We start from the raw sequence: 12,014 nt of genomic DNA, 5'->3' as shown, positions 1-12,014 counted from the left end.
GAACAATGAATGTAATAAAATTAAAGTATGGTCCATGTAATTAGGTTAAGGAAACAGTTTTTAGTTGTTAACAGGGCAGAACATTCTTAAAAAGAAGCAACATCCCCAACTTAAATTTGTTTTCAAGCACAGAGTTAGGAAAGAAGGTATGACTTTCTCTTAAATATCCTGAGGGACATAAGAAGGAGTAAGATACTAACAAGGGAGTTTTTTTTGTTTTCAAAGGTGGTGGTTATGGATGATCTAGTCATAATGGACCTAGTGAATATAATATAATATAATATAATATGATGTGATATGACATAATATAATATGATATCCTAAATCTGTGGTTGTTCCAATGCCTTTCTCAATCTTCAGTTCTTCATTATATCATTTGCCTGATCAACAAATTTTTTATGTCCTTTTGGACAGTTTAAATCAGTTTTCCCATAGGCATCTCAAATTCGATGTGTCAATTATAGAATTCATTATATTTTCCCAGGAAACTCTTATATTTTTATCTTCCTTTTTTTTTTTTATAGAGGTCACCACTTTCCTTCCAATTGCTAAAGTTTGGAACCTTAAGTCATTTTCAACCCTTCACTCTTACTCATCACACTTCCAATCAGTTGCCATTGAATCTACCTGGAAAATTCATCTCACTGCTTTTCTCATTTCTCAACTCAAACCATAATTAATAATTCAGACCTTGGTTGCTTCTAAATTGAATTGTTTCAATACTTTCTAATTGGTCTCCCTGACTCAGGTTCCTTCCCTCTCCTAGTGATCATCTACAAAGTTGTCAAAACTGATATTCCTAATACATATACCTGATCATGCCACTCTCCTATTAAAAAAAATCCAGTGCTCCCAATTGCCTCTAGGATAAGCCTGGAAGGTGCTACAGGACAATACATGACCACTGAGTATGAAGATTGTGGAGAGCCAGAGCCTGCATGCATACATCGTTCATGGGAAAAAAGAAATTTCCATTGAAAACAGGTGGCAGATTTCAAATCTAAGCATACCTCTTCCTCCCAAAAAACTAATTGGCAATATAGATTATGAGTTCATAGCAGAATGACAGAAACAACTTCAGAACTATTTCAATGTAATTACCACAAATCATATACTGTCCAATTTTAAACTGGTTAAGAAATTTTTAGACCTCAACAACTATTCTGCAAAATATAATGAAATTGCTTTGCGGCAGGTTTCAATGTTCTTTCAATCAGAACCAAGATGGAGGTGGTGGAACCATTGGAAGATAAGTTGGAGAATAGAGAAGATGTATTATTTTTTTTTAAAGAAGAGTAAGAACTAGCCAAAAGAATAATTGTTAAGTTTGGGCTGACCTTGGTCCTGACAAGTACCTGTTAGATTAGGTTTCAATGGATAGTCAAACTGCTTCCTTTTTGTTTGCATCATCGCATCTACCAAGTTACCTTCACCTCAGCCAGTGAATCCTTTGATTTGGTCATTAGGATGTTACATGAAAAAGGAACACTCAAGGACCTCATCTACAATGCAAAACTGAAAGACCTGTTCCTGAACAAATATTGAAGCCCTAAGATGATATAGGTCTTGAACTTCAGCAGATGAAAACATTTGCATGAAAAATTTTTGAGGCATTAAAGTTCCTCCATGAAAAAATGGGTTATAGACTTCATTATTCTGTTGTGATACTGGAGGATGTCACATGTTACTTGCTGGATCTTAAGAATTCTTTGTCGGGATTCCTTTCCTTCTATTGATCCTATTTCTCACAATTAAGAAAATTAATGTATTAGAGAGTGGAGACGTCCACAATCTCAGACACTTACTTTATGAAGTGTCTTATGGTTGGCCCCCTGACAGTGTACCAATGAACATATCCCCTCATGTACCATCTGAGTTTATGGTGGGTGTGGCTAGAAGCTTTGCTGCTCAGGATGCCTGTAAGAAAGGCATGCCTATGGTCTCCCACCTCTTACTGATGCCATTATTCAATGATGTTTTATTATCCGATTAGGAGAAACTGTATTTTAAAACCTCCATAAAGTTAAAAGAGGCATTGAAAATTGCCAAAGAATGCATAGAGAAGAGGTTGCATAGAGCAGAAAGTGATTCTCCAGCATCTAAGATTGACAAGTGCTAAGTCTCACTGTGGTTCTGAGGAAGAGAGGAGAAAAAGAAAGATTTTAGGATGGAAGAAATGAAAAAAAAACTTTGCATTTGAAAGCAGTGAAGTACAGCAGTTCAAATAACTCAGGATCTAGGATAAGTTCTCCATTGACATCTTTATCATCTCCACTCTACCCTCTGTAACAGGCTCATCAATATTACAACGACCATCTGGACCTTCCTTTCTATTGGGGACTTTGTTGTATAGTCCCCCTCCCCCAAGGCACCAATATTACCACTCTTTCTACCTCCATCTGTTAAAGGAACCTTACTCAGCCCCATTCTAAATTTTCAAAAAGGTATTTTAGACAAAGGAGAAATGTGTGATCACAATGCTCAGAAGATCTGATGAAGCTGCAGCTGACTGCAGTATTTAAGGTTTTTCCCATTGACACACACCCCATGCACACCCTTACTTCCACATTGTACTGATGAGGCAGGAAACTGTCACTGTGTAGATTCCCATCTAAGAGAGTCTTTTCAAGAGAAAAACAGATGCAGCAAGGAGTTTGAATATGAATAGCAACCTTGCTTTCATCCCACCCACCCCCCCAGCATCTTTTTGAGTTGTTAACAGTTCTAATAACTAAATAAGAAGGCAGGGTAACCGTGGCAATACTCAGATCAGGGCAGCAAGTGTACTTTGTGTTTTGATCCCTCATTCCCACATAAACAGAGCAATAGGGAAACAAACATGCAGGGAATATTTTGTCCATCCCAAAGTACTTTCCAGTCTCTTATAGATACCTTGAATTTTTTTTTCATAGGACAGCATTTTATGTTTTGAATTCCTTAAATCCAGCAAAGGAAATTGGGTGGAAAGGAGGTATATTTTTATTCATCTTTCATTTTCTTTTTTTTCCTTTTTTTTGTATCTGATTTTTTTTAACATATGTTTTCAAAACTTCGGGTTACAAATTTTCTCCCTTCCTCCCTCCACACCCACCCTCATTGAAAAGGCAAGCATCTCCATACAGGTTATAGATGTGTAGTCATGTAAAACACTTCCATAGTAATCCCGTTGTGAAAAACTAAGTATATTTCCCTTCATCCTATCCTACCCCCCATTTATTATATTCTCTCTTTTGACCCTGTCCCTACTCAGAAGTGTTTGCTATTGATTATCCCCTCCCCCAGTCTGCCCTCCCCTCTATCAAAACCCTGCTCTCTTGTCCTCTTCCTCCCTTATTTTCCTCTAGGGTAAGATAGATTTTCATACCCCATTGTGTATGTTATTCCCTCCTTAAGCCAAATCCTACGAGAATAAGATTCACTCATTCCCCTCACCATCCCCCATTTCCCCTCCACTGTAAAAGCTTTTTCTTGTCTGCTTCATGTGAGATAATTTACCCCATTCTACTTTTCCCTTTCTCCTCCCAATATGATCCTCTCTCACCCTTTAATTTTATTTTCCAGATATCACCCCTTCATCTTCAACTCACCCTGTGCCCTTTATCTATGTATGTATACATACATATATATATTTTTTTTCTCCTACTACCCTAATGCTAACAAAGGACTCATGAGTTACAAATATCATCTTTCCATGCAGGAATATAAACAGTTCAACCTCAATAAGTTTCTTATGATTTCTCTTTCCTGTTTACCTCTTCCATATTTCACTTGAGTCTTGTATTTGAAAGTCTAATTTTATATTCAGTTCTGGTCTTTTCCTCAGGAATGCTTGAAAGTCCCCTATTTCATTGAATGATAATTTTTTACCCTCAAGAATTATACTTAGTTTTGCTGGGTAGGTGATTCTTGGTTGTAGTCCTATCTCCTTTGCCCTCTGGAATATTATATTCCATGCCCTGTGGTCCCTTAATGTAGAAGCTGCTAAATCTTGTGTTATCCTGATTGTGTTTCCACAATATTGAATTGTTTCTTTCTGGCATTTGCTCCTTGACCTGGGAACTCTGGAATTTGGCTACAATATTCCTAGGAGTTTTCCTTTGGCAATCTCTTTCAGGAGGTGATTGGTGGATTCTTTCAATTTCTATTTTGCCTCTGGTTTTCCTTGATAATTTCTTGAAAGATGATGTCAAGGCTCTTATTTTGATGATGGCTTTCAGACAGTCCATAAGTTTTAAGCTTTCTCTCCTGGATCTATTTTCCAAGTCAGTTGTTTTTCCAATGAGATATTTCACATTCTCTTCTAATTTTTCATTCTTTTGGATTAGTGTTACAGTGTCTTTATTTCTCAAATTGTCACAAGCTTCCAATTTCTCCATTCTAATTTTTAAGGAAGTATTTCCTTCAGTAATCTTTTGGACTTCATTTTCCATTTGGCCAATTTTGCTTTTTAGGACATTCTTCTCTCACTGGCTTTTTGGACCTCTTTTGACATTTGGGTTAGGCTATTTTTTTAAGGTGTTATTTTCTTCAGTATTTTTTTGGGTCTCCTTCAGCATCACTCTCAGTTTTTCCTTTACTTCTCTTACTTGCTTCTCAAAATCCTTTTTGAGCTCTTCCTTGGCCTGGGACCAATTCATATTTTTATTGGAGGCTTTGGATGTAGGAGCTTTGGCTTTGTGTCTTCTTCTGGTTGTATGTTTTGATCTTCTTTGTCACCAAAGTAAGATAATATAGTCTGACTCTTTTTGTGCTTCTTGCTCATTATCCTACCAATCACTTGAGTTATAAACTCATTGTTAAGGTAGGCATCTGTTTCCAGTGTAGAGAATGTAGTACCCCAAACTTCAGGGATTTTGTGCAGCTGTTTGCAGAGATACTTCTAGGGATCTGTAAATTTTTAGTTCTTCCAAGGTGCTATGTTCAAGGGCAAGGTGTTTACTCCTTTCCTGACCTATGCTCTGGTCTAGAGTGACCCCAAGCACTCTTGTCTGTCTTGAAACTGTGAGGAGGATTCTCTCTGTATAGCCACTACAATCTGTACCATGCCAGTGCTCCTCCTCACCCCAGGACAGCCACCCAGAACTGTGACCCAGATCCAAGCTTGGGCAAAGCAAGAGAATCCTGCACCAGCAGAGAGTTCCCTGCAATCCCCCTCTGATCAGCATTCCCATTCCCCTTCAGTTTGTGGGCCGGAAGTTCAGGAGGCAGCTGCTGCCCTGGGGCCCATGCTTTCATGGAACTGGATCTGAGACCTCCGTGCTCCTCTCTCACACTGCAGAAACAGACTTCTCGCACTGACCTTCTGGGTTGTCTTTGGCGTTTGTGGATTGAGAAGTCTGGAAACCTCCATAGCTGCCAGCAGTTCAGTCTTCTGAGGCCTGCTTCAGGTACCCTGTGGCCTATGCACCCATGCCACACTGTACTCCTCTCCCAGCCCAGTGTGATATACTTTTCTGATCAACCATCCAGGTTGTCTTGGGCTGGAAATTTCTTTCTCTATGTCTCTTTGTGGGTTCTGCTGCCTTAGAATTTGCTTAGAGCTATTTTTTATAGGTATTTGGAGGGTTTCAGGGAGAGCTCAAGTAAGTCACTGCTTGTACTCTGCCATCTTGGCTCAGCTGATACCTTATGTTTTTGTTGCTTCAGTTTCATTCCACCATTTTAATAAGAGAATTTGGCCAAAAGCATTGTCCAAGGTTGAGTTTAGAAGACAACCCTAAGCTTTTGGTTAGCCCTAAAATAACTTCAAAAATGGTGGATGTCTGTTGTGGGTTTTAACATGGACACTTCTTAGATTTTGGGTTTGTTCAAACAGTCCATGTAAACCCCAAATTACCACTTTATAATCAGAGTCTTTTGGGGAAAGGACAAGAGAAAATATTAATGGGATCCATCAGACAAGGAGAACTTCTAACATTTTGCACTGAATAAGTTGAAGACAAGGGAGAGTTTCTTACAACACAAATACATTTAACACCTATAAGAAATGAGGATCTTGAAAAACTAAACATAAACACAAACACATCTTACTTAGTCTTACTGTCATTGATTTTTTTGAAAAGATACTTTGTTTTATGATTTGATTTAACCTTCATACAAATTGTACTTTAAAGGATAATAGATAATCCATTTTTTGAATTCAAGTAAATATCAGTGTTTGTTACTATGCAAAGAGAATGTCATTGCATATCAAGTTTCCTGTAATCTGTGACATATGTTCAGTTGTATTTTTAATTAAAATAATAAATCATGCCAAGAGAATTTGTCTATATAGATGAACTAGGTATTTTAAGGCACTATACTTCTCAATCTTGTTTTCAGAATCTTCATTCAGGTCATGTTCACTGATAATGGATTTTCCCCAATGCTCTATACAGGATCTTCATCTCTTCTTCCTCTTTAGTATCTCATTTTATTAATGCATCAGCTTCCAAGGATTCAATTTTCATCTCTGCATATGAATTCTACATCTTTATGCACCATCACTCCCTCCTTTAATCCATCCTCCATACAATTGCCAAAATGATTTTCCTAAAGTACAAGTCTATTTCATCCTTCCTCCACTTATTCCCCCACAAACATCAATGGTTCCCTATTACCTCCAAAATCACGTATAACATCCTCTGTTTGACATCTAAAGACTTTCACAACTTCATTCCTTTCTGCTTTTATAGTCTTCCTATACTTTACTCCCCTCCATGTACAACATGATCCAGGTTTGACTTTTCCTTAGTTATCCTCTATATCTGTATTGCTCTCCTTTCTGACTTTCAATTCATAGTTCTTTTGGCTTCCTCTAACACTCTGCTCAAAACCTTTTCTTCTTCCCACACTAATGGTGCCTTACCTGTGAGGTTACCTTTATATGTCCTGTAAATGTCTTACAGGTACATTTTCTTTTGCATGTTATCTCCTCGATGAAAATATGAGGGCAGATACTATGTTTATTTTATATCTAGCCTTTAGCACAGTATGTGACAAAAAACCAAATATTAAAATGTGCTTATTTTTTGAATAACGTTATCTCCTTTCATGACCTCTTAATTGTTATTGTTATTATGGTTTGTCCTTTGTTCTCAAATAGAACCATGGCATCAGGGAGGCGATGCCATGCCATGCAGGTGAAATGGATTTAAGTGAAGGAGGGCTGTGCAAAGTCACCAGCTTCACTTTCTCCTTTGGAGCCAGCTAGGTCCAGTGGCCATATATCGATCAGGATGAGTGGAGATGGCTCTGGGTACAGTGGGATACCTTGGCCTTTTTAAGCTAAGGTCTTTAACAGGTCTCAGTTTGACTGAGGCAATGCCCATTCAGGTAAGAAATAAGGCAGAGAATGGACTCTTTTACCTAGTCCAAAAAAAAATCAGTCTGGGAGAGAAAGACCTTCAGGGTTTCTGGCCAAAACAGAAACAAGTGCTATTTACATTCACTCTGAGCCAATCAGCCCAAACAATGACCAAGTGGGCATGGTGTGGCACTTATTATGGTTCAGTCAATGACAGCCAAAGTGACTTGGGTTTGTCATGCTACTTAAGGAAAAAAAAAAACATATATCATGTAAACCCCAAGATATTTTGCTAGGTTTCAGTGATCAAAATTAATATTCCACTGGGCAGACAACCTGCAAGTAAGGATATGATACCCTATGTAAACAGAGGGGAAAAGAAAGAAACAAAGGAAAAAAGATGAAAATAAAAGAAAGACAAAGAAAGAAAGAAAGAAAGAAAGAAAGAAAGAAAGAAAGAGAGAAAGAAAGAGAGAAAGAAAGAAAGAAAAAAGAGAAGAGAAGGAAGGAAGGAAGGAAGGAAGGAAGGAAGGAAGGAAGGAAGAAGGAAAGAAGAAGGAAGGAAAGAAGGAAGAAAGAAAGAAAGAAAGAAAGAAAGAAAGAAAGAAAGAAAGAAAGAAAGAAAGAAAGAAAAAAAAACAAAGAGAAAAGAATGAAGAAAGAAAGAAAGAAAGACAAAGAAAGAAACTGTGCTGCCCAAGTGACCAGTTCTAGTTGGGATTGCAGTGGGACAGCTCTTACTACCACTCACAGAGGTTGTTGCTTGTACTTCATTCTTGAAGAAGACCATGGCATCAGGGAGGTGACACCATGACAATTAAGTGAATCGGATTTAAGTGTGGGAGGGTTGTGGAAAGTCACCAGCCTCACTTTCTCCTCTGGAGCCATCTGGGTCCAGTGGCAAGATATAGATCAGGATGACTGGAGATAGCCCTGAATGCAGAACTCTATTTTCCAGGCAAAATGACCCATTTGCCTTCCTCTTACTTGACATTCTGTCTTTGTCTTTGCCTGGAATACACTGTCTCTTTACCTCTGCCTCTTAGAATTTCAAATTTTGAGCTTATTTCAAATTTCAACTCATGTCAATTCCCAGAAGTGGCATTTTCTGATCCAAGTTGGTAGGACACCTTAAAATTGCTTTGTGTATATTTGTATTTCCTCATATTTATATGCTATGTCACTCAAATGAATGTGAGGCCAGAATCTAATTCATTTTTGTCTTTATATTCCTTCAGGTCTATGGCTGGCACACAGTGGACTGTTAATAAAAGCTTTTTGAATGTAAGGATGAATGAATAAATGAATGAATGAATGGAACTACTAGGGATTTTCCATTATTTCCAATCAGATCATTTGTACTTGTGAAATAAATTGAAATAGCAAGCTACCTCTTCTAAATTCTAGATCAGAAGGCTTCATATCTGGGCCCTTTTTGTTTCTCTTGTTTAATTATCTGGCTATGTCCCTTTACTTTCATCTTATTATACTGGTTCAAGGTATGTATGTATGTATGGATGGATGTGTATACACACACACACATACACTTACATATATATGTGTATAGATATGTGTGTGTATATGTGTGTATATATATATGTATATATATATGTGTGTGTGTGTGTGTATATATATATATATATATGTATGTATATATAAAATTACTCTTTAAAAGTTACAAAGAAGGGGGCAGCTAGTGGTACACTGGATAGAGCACTAGCCCTGGAGTCAGGAGGACCTGAGGTCAAATCCAGCCTCAATCACATAACACTCACTATCTGTGTGACCCTAGGCAAGTCACTTAACCCCGATTGCATGACCAAAAAAACAAACAAGAAAAAAAGTTATAAAGAAGACTATTCTAGGTCTATTAGGGGGAAATCTTAATAAGTTGCTGTTTTTTTGTTTTTTTTTCCCTTTGCTTACCTATCCAATATATTCTGCAACCTCAGTTGTGTAGTTTGGAAAAAAATTCAACTAAGTCTATTAAATTCTATCATTTCTCACCTCCCCCCAACTCCACTAGAAACAGAGATTCAAAGAAAATACTTTTTTTGTAATTGTTAAGGAGTAGGGAGGAGGAAGTTATATCACTGAAAGAAACAAAAAAAAAATTGCTCCAATATTCAGGAGATTGCAAGACCAATGAAATCCAGGTAGAAAAATATAAAGTATGAAGAATGAGGCAATGCTGGTAAAAATTACTCACATAGACACACACACACACACACACACACATATATATAATAAGCAGGTCTTCAGTAAGTTTTTACAACAGTTGCATTACATTAGTGGGGGTAGAACACAGATTTCAAAATATGAAAGTAGAAATTGGTCACCAATAAGGAATGTTATTCTGGTATTAGTGTGTCAGAATGATTGGAAATTGGAGAGTACTCTGCTGGGGACACAAGTTAGGACACACTTAAAATAGTTCAGGCAAAGTGGCCCAAGGAGGACCTGAAGATATTGCAGTGGCAAATGTGGAAGAAGTTGTGAAATTATGTCCGTCCAATGTTTCGAACTATAATACTTTTAGATTATTTAAAATTGTAGCTCCTATACAATTTCCTACTTTGATAATATCTATATCATATTTTATATTTGTAACATTCATTAATCTTATCATAGGACTATAGGAATTAAAGTCAGAAGAGAATTGAAAGATTATTTAGTTTAACTCCTTCATTTGATAGGTGAGGAAGCAGGGACCCAAATGATTTGGCTAAGGTCATACATGTAGAAAGTGACAGTCCTGGGACCTTTGACTCCAGAACCAGTGCACTTTCCACCACATTGCTCTGTGTCATTTGAAATATTTAGCTGAAAGTTGGGGGGAAAACCTGATTTTGAAAGATTTTATAGAACTTTAGCTCTTTTGAAGAAGAATATCAAACAAACTCATCAAAAAAACAAAAAAGGGAGTAAAAAGCAATTTAATCCCACAGTGAGGTCCGACTAGAGACAATATGGTCTAGAATTAAAAAAACACTGGATTTAGGGTCAGAGAGTCTAGGTTTAGCTTCTGGCTCTTTTATTTATTACCTATGTCATTAATTGTAGCTTAGTTACATTGCTTATCCTTAGTAAATCCCCAGTAACAAACTCTTAAGAGAGTTTTTTGGAGTAGGATGACATAAAATAACCTCATAGTTAATGTGATTACACAATTAGTATGTGACAGAAGCTAACTTGAACCCATGTCTTCATGAACACAAGCCTAGACCTCTGTCTGCTACTCCTTGAAGTTTCTGTGCAAACAGATTTCTATTTTTGAGATTTTATATATTGATTATGTACAAAAATAAAAGTACACTCTTGATAAGATTAGAATCAATGACTAATTGCAACTTGGTTTCAGACTATTACATAGATCTTGATCTAATTTGAGCCAATTATGCTCACTGTGTACTGTAAAATAATTCTAAGGGCTTTCCAATTCTATTTCATATTTCTATAGGGACATAGAAATATTACTTAGCACTGCTGAATGGGATGCCATGCTCAGGTGCTATATATTATTATACCTAAAGTCAAATAAAAAGAAAACGAGCTAAATTGCAAAACAAAAATATATTTTGTAAAGTATTCTTTTCCAAATATTTAATTATACTTATAATCCATATAATTGATACTTAAAGTTAGAGACCTCACATAATAGTTTTATGTACCTGTCTTAAGTATTAAAAGCATTCAAAGACATGAAAAGATAAACATCTGACAATATTCCTATATTCTCCATGTATTCCTACATAGACCATCACATCAGGTACATGCAGGAGGTGTGAATAAAATGTTTGTACTGGGATTCCAAACCACCATGGCACTTAATAATTAATTGGTGTTGACAAAATGGGTGTCAGAAAAACAAAAAAACAGAGTAAGTATCTTTTGTTCAACTCCCAGTCCCATTAAATCTTTCAGACAGAACTTCCTTTGTGGAAAATTTATAAATCCCACTTTCCCCTTTAAAACAGTAGGTGTCCCTTATATGAGCTATAACTCTTGCATAATTGGGGATTCTAGGACTCTTTCCAAATTTTCTACAACAGGCATAATTTTTCAAGAACACATCTGCCATAAGCATAAAAAAAATCTCAGAACAATTATCCCCAAGAACTAAATCATGTGATTTATGCAGTGAATACAATATGAGCTAGAAGAACTTGTCTTGTATTTTCCTCTTTTCCTCACTATGTATTTTTCATTCTTTTCTTTTTTATGTCTGCTTGCACTTTTGTCCCCTTCTTAGAATACCAAACATAAAATTGTTTCTATTATAATTTTTCTCAGCTTTCCATACTCTAATTAATTTATGAAGACTTGGGGAGCCCTGAAAGCAAAGGATAAAATATACTTTTTAAAATTGTTTAAACCAACCATCATTAAAAGCTTCAAATTATAAAGCTTTAGTAGAAACTGCAGATATTTTCTATAAATATGTATGTAATACATCTATCATGAGCATTAAGGTCAGTCTCAATTTACTCATCTTCCTTGGGACATTTTTTTTTCTTGCCATAATCAACTCCATTTAGGTCAATATTTCTTCCTCAAAAGGCCAATAAAGAAACAATACATTATTTTGGTTAGTCGAAATCTCCCTTACCTTTTCTGAGAGATGTTCTATTATCATCTCTGTATCTTTTATAGTATTTGAAGGTGAAAATGCAGTGATTTCAAATCCATCCTACACAGATTCCTACATGATTTTCCTTTCAGTCAGTCA

The 12,014-nt window shown here is 36.4% G+C and overlaps 1 pseudogene; it reads left to right on the top strand.

Annotated features, from left to right (window-relative positions):
• The first annotated feature begins 883 nt into the window (after positions 1-883).
• On the top strand, positions 884-2,494 carry LOC110212446 (PX domain-containing protein kinase-like protein pseudogene; annotated as a pseudogene).
• The last annotated feature ends 9,520 nt before the right edge of the window (positions 2,495-12,014 follow it).

Source organism: Phascolarctos cinereus, unplaced genomic scaffold, assembly GCF_003287225.1.
Source record: "Phascolarctos cinereus isolate Bilbo 61053 unplaced genomic scaffold, phaCin_HiC Scaffold_7;HRSCAF=346, whole genome shotgun sequence".
Classification (NCBI taxonomy): Eukaryota; Metazoa; Chordata; class Mammalia; order Diprotodontia; family Phascolarctidae; genus Phascolarctos; species Phascolarctos cinereus.
The sequence above is the reverse complement of the archived record's forward strand: the minus strand, read 5'-3'. Positions and strand labels throughout refer to the sequence as shown.